General features: G+C 42.9%; 7 non-coding genes across 7 annotated transcripts; all 7 read right to left on the bottom strand.

Annotated features, from left to right (window-relative positions):
* Nucleotides 1–980: 980 nt before the first annotated feature.
* On the bottom strand, nucleotides 981–1,053 carry trnaa-agc (transfer RNA alanine (anticodon AGC)). The gene has a single exon. It is a non-coding gene; the product is annotated as a tRNA-Ala (tRNA).
* A 4,901-nt stretch (nucleotides 1,054–5,954) lies between these two features.
* trnaa-agc (transfer RNA alanine (anticodon AGC)) lies at nucleotides 5,955–6,027 on the bottom strand. The gene has a single exon. It is a non-coding gene; the product is annotated as a tRNA-Ala (tRNA).
* Nucleotides 6,028–8,134: 2,107 nt separating this feature from the next.
* trnaa-agc (transfer RNA alanine (anticodon AGC)) lies at nucleotides 8,135–8,207 on the bottom strand. The gene has a single exon. It is a non-coding gene; the product is annotated as a tRNA-Ala (tRNA).
* A 1,796-nt stretch (nucleotides 8,208–10,003) lies between these two features.
* On the bottom strand, nucleotides 10,004–10,076 carry trnaa-agc (transfer RNA alanine (anticodon AGC)). The gene has a single exon. It is a non-coding gene; the product is annotated as a tRNA-Ala (tRNA).
* Nucleotides 10,077–10,626: 550 nt separating this feature from the next.
* On the bottom strand, nucleotides 10,627–10,699 carry trnaa-agc (transfer RNA alanine (anticodon AGC)). The gene has a single exon. It is a non-coding gene; the product is annotated as a tRNA-Ala (tRNA).
* An 855-nt stretch (nucleotides 10,700–11,554) lies between these two features.
* On the bottom strand, nucleotides 11,555–11,627 carry trnaa-agc (transfer RNA alanine (anticodon AGC)). Its single transcript has one exon. It is a non-coding gene; the product is annotated as a tRNA-Ala (tRNA).
* Nucleotides 11,628–12,171: 544 nt separating this feature from the next.
* trnaa-agc (transfer RNA alanine (anticodon AGC)) lies at nucleotides 12,172–12,244 on the bottom strand. The gene has a single exon. It is a non-coding gene; the product is annotated as a tRNA-Ala (tRNA).
* Nucleotides 12,245–13,195: the final 951 nt, after the last annotated feature.

The raw sequence follows: 13,195 nt of genomic DNA, 5'->3' as shown, positions 1-13,195 counted from the left end.
AGAGCTACAACAACAATGTGTGCTGATTGAACCAAACTAAATAGTTGGAGGATGCGGGCATCGATCCCGCTACCTCTCACATGCTAAGCGAGCACTCTACCATTTGAGCTAATCCCCCTGCGCCTCCAACAAGAAGTATGAAATCTCAATGACCGCACTGCCAAATCCCTCGTCCATAAGAAAGGATACTTTTTAAAAAGTATGCTTGCTTCAGCTGTCTAAAAGTATTTTTCATGGTAGTTCAGTAAAGGTTGAAGTAGTGACTGCAGTAAGCCCAGTGGTGGAAATAGTTGTATTGTTGGGTTAGTATCCAGAGCTACAACAACAATGTGTGCTGATTGAACCAAACTAAATAGTTGGAGGATGCAGGCATCGATCCCGCTACCTCTCACATGCTAAGCGAGCACTCTACCATTTGAGCTAATCCCCCTGCGCCTCCAACAAGAAGTATGAAATCTCAATGACCGCACTGCCAAATCCCTCGTCCATAAGAAAGGATACTTTTTAAAAAGTATGCTTGCTTCAGCTCTCTAAAAGTATTTTTCATGGTAGTTCAGTAAAGGTTGAAGTAGTGACTGCAGTAAGCCCAGTGGTGGAAATAGTTGTATTGTTGGGTTAGTATCCAGAGCTACAACAACAATGTGTGCTGATTGAACCAAACTAAATAGTTGGAGGATGCGGGCATCGATCCCGCTACCTCTCACATGCTAAGCGAGCACTCTACCATTTGAGCTAATCCCCTGCGCCTCCAACAAGAAGTATGAAATCTCAATGACCGCACTGCCAAATCCCTCGTCCATAAGAAAGGATACTTTTTAAAAAGTATGCTTGCTTCAGCTGTCTAAAAGTATTTTTCATGGTAGTTCAGTAAAGGTTGAAGTAGTGACTGCAGTAAGCCCAGTGGTGGAAATAGTTGTATTGTTGGGTTAGTATCCAGAGCTACAACAACAATGTGTGCTGATTGAACCAAACTAAATAGTTGGAGGATGCGGGCATCGATCCCGCTACCTCTCGCATGCTAAGCGAGCACTCTACCATTTGAGCTAATCCCCCTGCGCCTCCAACAAGAAGTATGAAATCTCAATGACCGCACTGCCAAATCCCTCGTCCATAAGAAAGGATACTTTTTAAAAAGTATGCTTGCTTCAGCTGTCTAAAAGTATTTTTCATGGTAGTTCAGTAAAGGTTGAAGTAGTGACTGCAGTAAGCCCAGTGGTGGAAATAGTTGTATTGTTGGGTTAGTATCCAGAGCTACAACAACAATGTGTGCTGATTGAACCAAACTAAATAGTTGGAGGATGCAGGCATCGATCCCGCTACCTCTCACATGCTAAGCGAGCGCTCTACCATTTGAGCTAATCCCCCTGCACCTCCAACAAGAAGTATGAAATCTCAATGACCGCACTGCCAAATCCCTCGTCCATAAGAAAGGATACTTTTTAAAAAGTATGCTTGCTTCAGCTGTCTAAAAGTATTTTTCATGGTAGTTCAGTAAAGGTTGAAGTAGTGACTGCAGTAAGCCCAGTGGTGGAAATAGTTGTATTGTTGGGTTAGTATCCAGAGCTACAACAACAATGTGTGCTGATTGAACCAAACTAAATAGTTGGAGGATGCGGGCATCGATCCCACTACCTCTCACATGCTAAGCGAGCACTCTACCATTTGAGCTAATCCCCCTGCACCTCCAACAAGAAGTATGAAATCTCAATGACCGCACTGCCAAATCCCTCGTCCATAAGAAAGGATACTTTTTAAAAAGTATGCTTGCTTCAGCTGTCTAAAAGTATTTTTCATGGTAGTTCAGTAAAGGTTGAAGTAGTGACTGCAGTAAGCCCAGTGGTGGAAATAGTTGTATTGTTGGGTTAGTATCCAGAGCTACAACAACAATGTGTGCTGATTGAACCAAACTAAATAGTTGGAGGATGCAGGCATCGATCCCGCTACCTCTCACATGCTAAGCGAGCACTCTACCATTTGAGCTAATCCCCCTGCGCCTCCAACAAGAAGTATGAAATCTCAATGACCGCACTGCCAAATCCCTCGTCCATAAGAAAGGATACTTTTTAAAAAGTATGCTTGCTTCAGCTCTCTAAAAGTATTTTTCATGGTAGTTCAGTAAAGGTTGAAGTAGTGACTGCAGTAAGCCCAGTGGTGGAAATAGTTGTATTGTTGGGTTAGTATCCAGAGCTACAACAACAATGATTGAACCAAACTAAATAGTTGGAGGATGCGGGCATCGATCCCGCTACCTCTCACATGCTAAGCGAGCACTCTACCATTTGAGCTAATCCCCTGCACCTCCAACAAGAAGTATGAAATCTCAATGACCGCACTGCCAAATCCCTCGTCCATAAGAAAGGATACTTTTTAAAAAGTATGCTTGCTTCAGCTGTCTAAAAGTATTTTTCATGGTAGTTCAGTAAAGGTTGAAGTAGTGACTGCAGTAAGCCCAGTGGTGGAAATAGTTGTATTGTTGGGTTAGTATCCAGAGCTACAACAACAATGTGTGCTGATTGAACCAAACTAAATAGTTGGAGGATGCGGGCATCGATCCCGCTACCTCTCACATGCTAAGCGAGCACTCTACCATTTGAGCTAATCCCCTGCGCCTCCAACAAGAAGTATGAAATCTCAATGACCGCACTGCCAAATCCCTCGTCCATAAGAAAGGATACTTTTTAAAAAGTATGCTTGCTTCAGCTGTCTAAAAGTATTTTTCATGGTAGTTCAGTAAAGGTTGAAGTAGTGACTGCAGTAAGCCCAGTGGTGGAAATAGTTGTATTGTTGGGTTAGTATCCAGAGCTACAACAACAATGTGTGCTGATTGAACCAAACTAAATAGTTGGAGGATGCGGGCATCGATCCCGCTACCTCTCACATGCTAAGCGAGCACTCTACCATTTGAGCTAATCCCCTGCACCTCCAACAAGAAGTATGAAATCTCAATGACCGCACTGCCAAATCCCTCGTCCATAAGAAAGGATACTTTTTAAAAAGTATGCTTGCTTCAGCTGTCTAAAAGTATTTTTCATGGTAGTTCAGTAAAGGTTGAAGTAGTGACTGCAGTAAGCCCAGTGGTGGAAATAGTTGTATTGTTGGGTTAGTATCCAGAGCTACAACAACAATGTGTGCTGATTGAACCAAACTAAATAGTTGGAGGATGCGGGCATCGATCCCGCTACCTCTCACATGCTAAGCGAGCACTCTACCATTTGAGCTAATCCCCTGCACCTCCAACAAGAAGTATGAAATCTCAATGACCGCACTGCCAAATCCCTCGTCCATAAGAAAGGATACTTTTTTAAAAGTATGCTTGCTTCAGCTGTCTAAAAGTATTTTTCATGGTAGTTCAGTAAAGGTTGAAGTAGTGACTGCAGTAAGCCCAGTGGTGGAAATAGTTGTATTGTTGGGTTAGTATCCAGAGCTACAACAACAATGTGTGCTGATTGAACCAAACTAAATAGTTGGAGGATGCGGGCATCGATCCCGCTACCTCTCACATGCTAAGCGAGCACTCTACCATTTGAGCTAATCCCCTGCGCCTCCAACAAGAAGTATGAAATCTCAATGACCGCACTGCCAAATCCCTCGTCCATAAGAAAGGATACTTTTTAAAAAGTATGCTTGCTTCAGCTGTCTAAAAGTATTTTTCATGGTAGTTCAGTAAAGGTTGAAGTAGTGACTGCAGTAAGCCCAGTGGTGGAAATAGTTGTATTGTTGGGTTAGTATCCAGAGCTACAACAACAATGTGTGCTGATTGAACCAAACTAAATAGTTGGAGGATGCAGGCATCGATCCCGCTACCTCTCACATGCTAAGCGAGCACTCTACCATTTGAGCTAATCCCCCTGCACCTCCAACAAGAAGTATGAAATCTCAATGACCGCACTGCCAAATCCCTCGTCCATAAGAAAGGATACTTTTTAAAAAGTATGCTTGCTTCAGCTGTCTAAAAGTATTTTTCATGGTAGTTCAGTAAAGGTTGAAGTAGTGACTGCAGTAAGCCCAGTGGTGGAAATAGTTGTATTGTTGGGTTAGTATCCAGAGCTACAACAACAATGTGTGCTGATTGAACCAAACTAAATAGTTGGAGGATGCGGGCATCGATCCCGCTACCTCTCACATGCTAAGCGAGCACTCTACCATTTGAGCTAATCCCCTGCACTCCAACAAGAAGTATGAAATCTCAATGACCGCACTGCCAAATCCCTCGTCCATAAGAAAGGATACTTTTTAAAAAGTATGCTTGCTTCAGCTGTCTAAAAGTATTTTTCATGGTAGTTCAGTAAAGGTTGAAGTAGTGACTGCAGTAAGCCCAGTGGTGGAAATAGTTGTATTGTTGGGTTAGTATCCAGAGCTACAACAACAATGTGTGCTGATTGAACCAAACTAAATAGTTGGAGGATGCGGGCATCGATCCCGCTACCTCTCACATGCTAAGCGAGCACTCTACCATTTGAGCTAATCCCCTGCGCCTCCAACAAGAAGTATGAAATCTCAATGACCGCACTGCCAAATCCCTCGTCCATAAGAAAGGATACTTTTTAAAAAGTATGCTTGCTTCAGCTGTCTAAAAGTATTTTTCATGGTAGTTCAGTAAAGGTTGAAGTAGTGACTGCAGTAAGCCCAGTGGTGGAAATAGTTGTATTGTTGGGTTAGTATCCAGAGCTACAACAACAATGTGTGCTGATTGAACCAAACTAAATAGTTGGAGGATGCGGGCATCGATCCCGCTACCTCTCATGCTAAGCGAGCACTCTACCATTTGAGCTAATCCCCCTGCACCTCCAACAAGAAGTATGAAATCTCAATGACCGCACTGCCAAATCCCTCGTCCATAAGAAAGGATACTTTTTAAAAAGTATGCTTGCTTCAGCTGTCTAAAAGTATTTTTCATGGTAGTTCAGTAAAGGTTGAAGTAGTGACTGCAGTAAGCCCAGTGGTGGAAATAGTTGTATTGTTGGGTTAGTATCCAGAGCTACAACAACAATGTGTGCTGATTGAACCAAACTAAATAGTTGGAGGATGCAGGCATCGATCCCGCTACCTCTCACATGCTAAGCGAGCACTCTACCATTTGAGCTAATCCCCCTGCACCTCCAACAAGAAGTATGAAATCTCAATGACCGCACTGCCAAATCCCTCGTCCATAAGAAAGGATACTTTTTAAAAAGTATGCTTGCTTCAGCTGTCTAAAAGTATTTTTCATGGTAGTTCAGTAAAGGTTGAAGTAGTGACTGCAGTAAGCCCAGTGGTGGAAATAGTTGTATTGTTGGTTTAGTATCCAGAGCTATAACAACAATGTGTGCTGATTGAACCAAAATAAATAGTTGGAGGATGCGGGCATCGATCCCGCTACCTCTCACATGCTAAGCGAGCGCTCTACCATTTGAGCTAATCCCCTGCGCCTCCAACAAGAAGTATGAAATCTCAATGACCGCACTGCCAAATCCCTCGTCCATAAGAAAGGATACTTTTTAAAAAGTATGCTTGCTTCAGCTGTCTAAAAGTATTTTTCATGGTAGTTCAGTAAAGGTTGAAGTAGTGACTGCAGTAAGCCCAGTGGTGGAAATAGTTGTATTGTTGGGTTAGTATCCAGAGCTACAACAACAATGTGTGCTTATTGAACCAAACTAAATAGTTGGAGGATGCGGGCATCGATCCCACTAACTCTCACATGCTAAGCGAGCATTCTACCATTTGAGCTAATCCCCCTGCACCTCCAACAAGAAGTATGAAATCTCAATGACCGCACTGCCAAATCCCTCGTCCATAAGAAAGGATACTTTTTAAAAAGTATGCTTGCTTCAGCTGTCTAAAAGTATTTTTCATGGTAGTTCAGTAAAGGTTGAAGTAGTGACTGCAGTAAGCCCAGTGGTGGAAATAGTTGTATTGTTGGGTTAGTATCCAGAGCTACAACAACAATGTGTGCTGATTGAACCAAACTAAATAGTTGGAGGATGCGGGCATCGATCCCGCTACCTCTCGCATGCTAAGCGAGCACTCTACCATTTGAGCTAATCCCCCTGCACCTCCAACAAGAAGTATGAAATCTCAATGACCGCACTGCCAAATCCCTCGTCCATAAGAAAGGATACTTTTTAAAAAGTATGCTTGCTTCAGCTGTCTAAAAGTATTTTTCATGGTAGTTCAGTAAAGGTTGAAGTAGTGACTGCAGTAAGCCCAGTGGTGGAAATAGTTGTATTGTTGGGTTAGTATCCAGAGCTACAACAACAATGTGTGCTGATTGAACCAAACTAAATAGTTGGAGGATGCGGGCATCGATCCCGCTACCTCTCACATGCTAAGCGAGCACTCTACCATTTGAGCTAATCCCCTGCGCCTCCAACAAGAAGTATGAAATCTCAATGACCGCACTGCCAAATCCCTCGTCCATAAGAAAGGATACTTTTTAAAAAGTATGCTTGCTTCAGCTGTCTAAAAGTATTTTTCATGGTAGTTCAGTAAAGGTTGAAGTAGTGACTGCAGTAAGCCCAGTGGTGGAAATAGTTGTATTGTTGGGTTAGTATCCAGAGCTACAACAACAATGTGTGCTGATTGAACCAAACTAAATAGTTGGAGGATGCGGGCATCGATCCCGCTACCTCTCATGCTAAGCGAGCACTCTACCATTTGAGCTAATCCCCTGCGCCTCCAACAAGAAGTATGAAATCTCAATGACCGCACTGCCAAATCCCTCGTCCATAAGAAAGGATACTTTTTAAAAAGTATGCTTGCTTCAGCTGTCTAAAAGTATTTTTCATGGTAGTTCAGTAAAGGTTGAAGTAGTGACTGCAGTAAGCCCAGTGGTGGAAATAGTTGTATTGTTGGGTTAGTATCCAGAGCTACAACAACAATGTGTGCTGATTGAACCAAACTAAATAGTTGGAGGATGCGGGCATCGATCCCGCTACCTCTCACATGCTAAGCGAGCACTCTACCATTTGAGCTAATCCCCTGCACCTCCAACAAGAAGTATGAAATCTCAATGACCGCACTGCCAAATCCCTCGTCCATAAGAAAGGATACTTTTTAAAAAGTATGCTTGCTTCAGCTGTCTAAAAGTATTTTTCATGGTAGTTCAGTAAAGGTTGAAGTAGTGACTGCAGTAAGCCCAGTGGTGGAAATAGTTGTATTGTTGGGTTAGTATCCAGAGCTACAACAACAATGTGTGCTGATTGAACCAAACTAAATAGTTGGAGGATGCGGGCATCGATCCCGCTACCTCTCTCACATGCTAAGCGAGCACTCTACCATTTGAGCTAATCCCCCTGCACCTCCAACAAGAAGTATGAAATCTCAATGACCGCACTGCCAAATCCCTCGTCCATAAGAAAGGATACTTTTTAAAAAGTATGCTTGCTTCAGCTGTCTAAAAGTATTTTTCATGGTAGTTCAGTAAAGGTTGAAGTAGTGACTGCAGTAAGCCCAGTGGTGGAAATAGTTGTATTGTTGGGTTAGTATCCAGAGCTACAACAACAATGTGTGCTGATTGAACCAAACTAAATAGTTGGAGGATGCGGGCATCGATCCCGCTACCTCTCGCATGCTAAGCGAGCACTCTACCATTTGAGCTAATCCCCTGCACCTCCAACAAGAAGTATGAAATCTCAATGACCGCACTGCCAAATCCCTCGTCCATAAGAAAGGATACTTTTTAAAAAGTATGCTTGCTTCAGCTGTCTAAAAGTATTTTTCATGGTAGTTCAGTAAAGGTTGAAGTAGTGACTGCAGTAAGCCCAGTGGTGGAAATAGTTGTATTGTTGGGTTAGTATCCAGAGCTACAACAACAATGTGTGCTGATTGAACCAAACTAAATAGTTGGAGGATGCGGGCATCGATCCCGCTACCTCTCGCATGCTAAGCGAGCACTCTACCATTTGAGCTAATCCCCTGCTGCCTCCAACAAGAAGTATGAAATCTCAATGACCGCACTGCCAAATCCCTCGTCCATAAGAAAGGATACTTTTTAAAAAGTATGCTTGCTTCAGCTGTCTAAAAGTATTTTTCATGGTAGTTCAGTAAAGGTTGAAGTAGTGACTGCAGTAAGCCCAGTGGTGGAAATAGTTGTATTGTTGGGTTAGTATCCAGAGCTACAACAACAATGTGTGCTGATTGAACCAAACTAAATAGTTGGAGGATGCGGGCATCGATCCCGCTACCTCTCGCATGCTAAGCGAGCACTCTACCATTTGAGCTAATCCCCCTGCGCCTCCAACAAGAAGTATGAAATCTCAATGACCGCACTGCCAAATCCCTCGTCCATAAGAAAGGATACTTTTTAAAAAGTATGCTTGCTTCAGCTGTCTAAAAGTATTTTTCATGGTAGTTCAGTAAAGGTTGAAGTAGTGACTGCAGTAAGCCCAGTGGTGGGAATAGTTGTATTGTTGGGTTAGTATCCAGAGCTACAACAACAATGTGTGCTTATTGAACCAAACTAAATAGTTGGAGGATGCGGGCATCGATCCCACTACCTCTCGCATGCTAAGCGAGCACTCTACCATTTGAGCTAATCCCCCTGCACCTCCAAAAGAACTATGAAATCACAATGACCGCACTGCCAAATCCCTCGTCCATAAGAAAGGATACTTTTTAAAAAGTATGCTTGCTTCAGCTGTCTAAAAGTATTTTTCATGGTAGTTCAGTAAAGGTTGAAGTAGTGACTGCAGTAAGCCCAGTGGTGGAAATAGTTGTATTGTTGGGTTAGTATCCAGAGCTACAACAACAATGTGTGCTGATTGAACCAAACTAAATAGTTGGAGGATGCGGGCATCGATCCCGCTACCTCTCGCATGCTAAGCGAGCACTCTACCATTTGAGCTAATCCCCTGCACCTCCAACAAGAAGTATGAAATCTCAATGACCGCACTGCCAAATCCCTCGTCCATAAGAAAGGATACTTTTTAAAAAGTATGCTTGCTTCAGCTGTCTAAAAGTATTTTTCATGGTAGTTCAGTAAAGGTTGAAGTAGTGACTGCAGTAAGCCCAGTGGTGGAAATAGTTGTATTGTTGGGTTAGTATCCAGAGCTACAACAACAATGTGTGCTGATTGAACCAAACTAAATAGTTGGAGGATGCGGGCATCGATCCCGCTACCTCTCGCATGCTAAGCGAGCACTCTACCATTTGAGCTAATCCCCTGCACCTCCAACAAGAAGTATGAAATCTCAATGACCGCACTGCCAAATCCCTCGTCCATAAGAAAGGATACTTTTTTTTAAAGTATGCTTGCTTCAGCTGTCTAAAAGTATTTTTCATGGTAGTTCAGTAAAGGTTGAAGTAGTGACTGCAGTAAGCCCAGTGGTGGAAATAGTTGTATTGTTGGGTTAGTATCCAGAGCTACAACAACAATGTGTGCTGATTGAACCAAACTAAATAGTTGGAGGATGCAGGCATCGATCCCGCTACCTCTCACATGCTAAGCGAGCACTCTACCATTTGAGCTAATCCCCCTGCGCCTCCAACAAGAAGTATGAAATCTCAATGACCGCACTGCCAAATCCCTCGTCCATAAGAAAGGATACTTTTTAAAAAGTATGCTTGCTTCAGCTGTCTAAAAGTATTTTTCATGGTAGTTCAGTAAAGGTTGAAGTAGTGACTGCAGTAAGCCCAGTGGTGGAAATAGTTGTATTGTTGGGTTAGTATCCAGAGCTACAACAACAATGTGTGCTGATTGAACCAAACTAAATAGTTGGAGGATGCGGGCATCGATCCCGCTACCTCTCGCATGCTAAGCGAGCACTCTACCATTTGAGCTAATCCCCTGCACCTCCAACAAGAAGTATGAAATCTCAATGACTGCACTGCCAAATCCCTCGTCCATAAGAAAGGATACTTTTTAAAAAGTATGCTTGCTTCAGCTGTCTAAAAGTATTTTTCATGGTAGTTCAGTAAAGGTTGAAGTAGTGACTGCAGTAAGCCCAGTGGTGGAAATAGTTGTATTGTTGGGTTAGTATCCAGAGTGACAACAACAATGTGTGCTTATTGAACCAAACTAAATAGTTGGAGGATGCGGGAATCGATCCCGCTACCTCTCGCATGCTAAGCGAGCACTCTACCATTTGAGCTAATCCCCCTGCGCCTCCAACAAGAAGTATGAAATCTCAATGACCGCACTGCCAAATCCCTCGTCCATAAGAAAGGATACTTTTTTTAAAGTATGCTTGCTTCAGCTGTCTAAAAGTATTTTTCATGGTAGTTCAGTAAAGGTTGAAGTAGTGACTGCAGTAAGCCCAGTGGTGGAAATAGTTGTATTGTTGGGTTAGTATCCAGAGCTACAACAACAATGTGTGCTGATTGAACCAAACTAAATAGTTGGAGGATGCGGGCATCGATCCCGCTACCTCTCACATGCTAAGCGAGCACTCTACCATTTGAGCTAATCCCCCTGCGCCTCCAACAAGAAGTATGAAATCTCAATGACCGCACTGCCAAATCCCTCGTCCATAAGAAAGGATACTTTTTAAAAGTATGCTTGCTTCAGCTGTCTAAAAGTATTTTTCATGGTAGTTCAGTAAAGGTTGAAGTAGTGACTGCAGTAAGCCCAGTGGTGGAAATAGTTGTATTGTTGGGTTAGTATCCAGAGCTACAACAACAATGTGTGCTGATTGAACCAAACTAAATAGTTGGAGGATGCGGGCATCGATCCCGCTACCTCTCGCATGCTAAGCGAGCACTCTACCATTTGAGCTAATCCCCCTGCGCCTCCAACAAGAAGTATGAAATCTCAATGACCGCACTGCCAAATCCCTCGTCCATAAGAAAGGATACTTTTTAAAAAGTATGCTTGCTTCAGCTGTCTAAAAGTATTTTTCATGGTAGTTCAGTAAAGGTTGAAGTAGTGACTGCAGTAAGCCCAGTGGTGGAAATAGTTGTATTGTTGGGTTAGTATCCAGAGTTACAACAACAATGATTGAACCAAACTAAATAGTTGGAGGATGCGGGCATCGATCCCGCTACCTCTCTCATGCTAAGCGAGCACTCTACCATTTGAGCTAATCCCCTGCGCCTCCAACAAGAAGTATGAAATCTCAATGACCGCACTGCCAAATCCCTCGTCCATAAGAAAGGCTACTTTTTTTAAAGTATGCTTGCTTCAGCTGTCTAAAAGTATTTTTCATGGTAGTTCAGTAAAGGTTGAAGTAGTGACTGCAGTAAGCCCAGTGGTGGGAATAGTTGTATTGTTGGGTTAGTATCCCGAGCTACAACAACAATGTGTGCTGATTGAACCAAACTAAATAGTTGGAGGATGCAGGCATCGATCCCGCTACCTCTCACATGCTAAGCGAGCACTCTACCATTTGAGCTAATCCCCCTGTGCCTCCAACAAGAAGTATGAAATCTCAATGACCGCACTGCCAAATCCCTCGTCCATAAGAAAGGATACTTTTTAAAAAGTATGCTTGCTTCAGCTGTCTAAAAGTATTTTTCATGGTAGTTCAGTAAAGGTTGAAGTAGTGACTGCAGTAAGCCCAGTGGTGGAAATAGTTGTATTGTTGGGTTAGTATCCAGAGCTACAACAACAATGTGTGCTGATTGAACCAAACTAAATAGTTGGAGGATGCGGGCATCGATCCCGCTACCTCTCGCATGCTAAGCGAGCACTCTACCATTTGAGCTAATCCCCCTGCGCCTCCAACAAGAAGTATGAAATCTCAATGACCGCACTGCCAAATCCCTCGTCCATAAGAAAGGATACTTTTTAAAAAGTATGCTTGCTTCAGCTGTCTAAAAGTATTTTTCATGGTAGTTCAGTAAAGGTTGAAGTAGTGACTGCAGTAAGCCCAGTGGTGGAAATAGTTGTATTGTTGGGTTAGTATCCAGAGTTACAACAACAATGATTGAACCAAACTAAATATTTGGAGGATGCGAGTATCGATTCTGCTACCTCTCTCATGCTAAGCGAGCACTCTACCATTTGAGCTAATCCCCCTGCACCTCCAATAAGAAGTATGAAATCTCAATGACCGCACTGCCAAATCCCTCGTCCATAAGAAAGGATACTTTTTAAAAAGTATGCTTGCTTCAGCTGTCTAAAAGTATTTTTCATGGTAGTTCAGTAAAGGTTGAAGTAGTGACTGCAGTAAGCCCAGTGGTGGAAATAGTTGTATTGTTGGGTTAGTATCCAGAGCTACAACAACAATGTGTGCTGATTGAACCAAACTAAATAGTTGGAGGATGCGGGCATCGATCCCGCTACCTCTCGCATGCTAAGCGAGCACTCTACCATTTGAGCTAATCCCCCTGCGCCTCCAACAAGAAGTATGAAATCTCAATGACCGCACTGCCAAATCCCTCGTCCATAAGAAAGGATACTTTTTAAAAAGTATGCTTGCTTCAGCTGTCTAAAAGTATTTTTCATGGTAGTTCAGTAAAGGTTGAAGTAGTGACTGCAGTAAGCCCAGTGGTGGAAATAGTTGTATTGTTGGGTTAGTATCCAGAGCTACAACAACAATGTGTGCTGATTGAACCAAACTAAATAGTTGGAGGATGCGGGCATCGATCCCGCTACCTCTCACATGCTAAGCGAGCACTCTACCATTTGAGCTAATCCCCTGCACCTCCAACAAGAAGTATGAAATCTCAATGACCGCACTGCCAAATCCCTCGTCCATAAGAAAGGATACTTTTTAAAAAGTATGCTTGCTTCAGCTGTCTAAAAGTATTTTTCATGGTAGTTCAGTAAAGGTTGAAGTAGTGACTGCAGTAAGCCCAGTGGTGGAAATAGTTGTATTGTTGGGTTAGTATCCAGAGCTACAACAACAATGTGTGCTGATTGAACCAAACTAAATAGTTGGAGGATGCGGGCATCGATCCCGCTACCTCTCACATGCTAAGCGAGCACTCTACCATTTGAGCTAATCCCCCTGCACCTCCAAAAGAAGTATGAAATCTCAATGACCGCACTGCCAAATCCCTCGTCCATAAGAAAGGATACTTTTTAAAAAGTATGCTTGCTTCAGCTGTCTAAAAGTATTTTTCATGGTAGTTCAGTAAAGGTTGAAGTAGTGACTGCAGTAAGCCCAGTGGTGGAAATAGTTGTATTGTTGGGTTAGTATCCAGAGCTACAACAACAATGTGTGCTGATTGAACCAAAATAAACATTTGGAGGATGTAGGTATCGATCCCGCTACCTCTCGCATGCTAAGCGAGCACTCTACCATTTGAGCTAATCCCCCTGCTACTCCAACAAGAA

The sequence above is a fragment of the Oncorhynchus keta genome, unplaced genomic scaffold (genome assembly GCF_023373465.1).
Source record: "Oncorhynchus keta strain PuntledgeMale-10-30-2019 unplaced genomic scaffold, Oket_V2 Un_contig_11426_pilon_pilon, whole genome shotgun sequence".
Lineage (NCBI taxonomy): Eukaryota > Metazoa > Chordata > Actinopteri > Salmoniformes > Salmonidae > Oncorhynchus > Oncorhynchus keta.
Note: the sequence above shows the minus strand (reverse complement) of the source record. Positions and strands in the feature narration are given on the sequence as shown.